Source organism: Morus notabilis, unplaced genomic scaffold (assembly GCF_000414095.1).
Source record: "Morus notabilis unplaced genomic scaffold, ASM41409v2 Scaffold224, whole genome shotgun sequence".
NCBI classification, from domain to species: domain Eukaryota; kingdom Viridiplantae; phylum Streptophyta; class Magnoliopsida; order Rosales; family Moraceae; genus Morus; species Morus notabilis.
The window spans coordinates 262,326-264,562 of record NW_010368057.1 but is presented as its reverse complement, the minus strand read 5'-3'; positions in this window follow the sequence as shown (position 1 = coordinate 264,562).

Below are 2,237 nucleotides of genomic sequence, written 5' to 3'. Positions count from 1 at the left end.
CGCAAGTCCTTTGGATGAAGCAAACACTTCTGGACCTAGGATTGAGCCATGACCATGTCCCTATCATGTGTGATAACACTAGTGCGATCAACTAGTCAAAAATCCAATTTTCCATTCACGCACCAAACACATAGAAATTAGACATCATTTCTTGTGTGATCATGTACAAAAGGGTGATATCACATTAGAATTCATTAGCCCTAATCATCAAAATTGCGGATATCCTTACCAAGCCTCTAGCCCTTGAAAGATTTGCTTCACTTAGAAGAGGTTTAGGATTATTAGATGCTACGGAACTAAATTTGATCACTTAGGAATTAAGAATTTGATCTATGACTAGATAATTTGATGCTGAAATAGATTGATATTGTTATTTTGCTTGTGTGATGGTGTATGAGGAAACATATGCTATATTTGGTTGTTGGTTGATCTGGCCTTGTCTGCCAAAATCAACTATCCTTTCACGTTTTCTGTATACACCGGTCGACCAGAGACAGAGAAGTTATAATCAACCGGTCGATCGGTTAAGCTTGACCGGTCGACCGCATCGGGCGACCGGTGGTTCGCGTTAGGCAGTTTAAAATCGGCTCTGAGATTTATTTTCCCTCAATCTCTCAAACTCAAACTCGAGCCCTAGGAGCCAAAAACACCCCCAATCTACAACATTCCTCAAAATCATCCGAGTTTCTTCCAATTTCCTCTACAATCATAATCAAACCCTCTGAAGAAACGTTCTTCCTCACACATTCTCATCTCTTTCCATTCTTTCTCAACTTTCACTTCAAATCCACTTCAATCCGGAAATCACCCACAAAGTGTTCGACAGATTGCTTCAATGGCTTCGCAGGGTCAATCATCACGTGGAAAAGGAAAAAATGTGAAATCCACTTCCTCTGGGCCACGAAAGAAGGTATCCAATGCTGAATTTAATTCTCGTTCCTTTAAGCTTTTTGAAAAGAAATCCATTGTAGAAGGAAGATTTGTGGATTTTAGTGAGTTTAGAGAGTTAGACATTGAGAGATTGTTTGAGACTCTAGGTTGGAAAGCATTTGTGGAGGTTAAGGAAGTAGTCTACCCTAGGTTAGTAAAAGCCTTTTATGCCCATATGGAATACACGACGTGTGACTCCAATGTCCAACTATCATGCACTCTCAAGGGACAACGCATAGAAATTGATAGAGATGTAATCTTAAACATTTTTGGGATTCCAAATGTGGGAAAATGTGTGCATACTTGTGACTCTTGGGCTTATCATGGGGAAACAATGTCAAGGATTATTATGGAGAAAACCCCAACTCAATGGAGCGATGAAGACGAGATTGAGCCTCTACCCCCAAAGCCAAAAGCCAATGAACTACCCCTTAGGAGTAGAGTCATTCACCACATTATCTCAAACAATATCACTCCTAGAGGAGGGCATAGGGATGAGGTTTCATTCACTGATCTTTATCTGATGTTCTGCCTTCTCCAAAGTGAACGGACAAACCTTCCCTATTTGATCATTCACAAGATGGTGGAGGGCAATAATTTGGCTAGGGATCCGAGTCTTCCGTATGGGATGGTGCTAACAAAGGTTTTTCGTTATTTCAACGTGGATCTTGATGACGAAACAGATGTTATTCCACCCAAATCTGATTACAATAAAACCACGATAAAACTCATGGGCTATAAGTTTGAAAATGGAAGGTGGATTCCGAAGAAAAGGGCCAGAGTTGAAAACGAAGGAGACGAAGAAGAGACTGGAGGCAGTTCAACTCGGTTCAATGACGAAGCATTAAATCACCTCCATGGACAGATTGAGTCCCTTAGGAGTAGAGTCATTCACCACATTATCTCAAACAATATCACTCCTAGAGGAGGGCATAGGGATGAGGTTTCATTCACTGATCTTTATCTGATGTTCTGCCTTCTCCAAAGTGAACGGACAAACCTTCCCTATTTGATCATTCACAAGATGGTGGAGGGCAATAATTTGGCTAGGGATCCGAGTCTTCCGTATGGGATGGTGCTAACAAAGGTTTTTCGTTATTTCAACGTGGATCTTGATGATGAAACAGATGTTATTCCACCCAAATCTGATTACAATAAAACCACGATCAAACTCATGGGCTATAAGTTTGAAAATGGAAGGTGGATTCCGAAGAAAAGGGCCAGAGTTGAAAACGAAGGAGACGAAGAAGAGACTGGAGGCAGTTCAACTCGGTTCAATGACGAAGCATTAAATCACCTCCATGGAC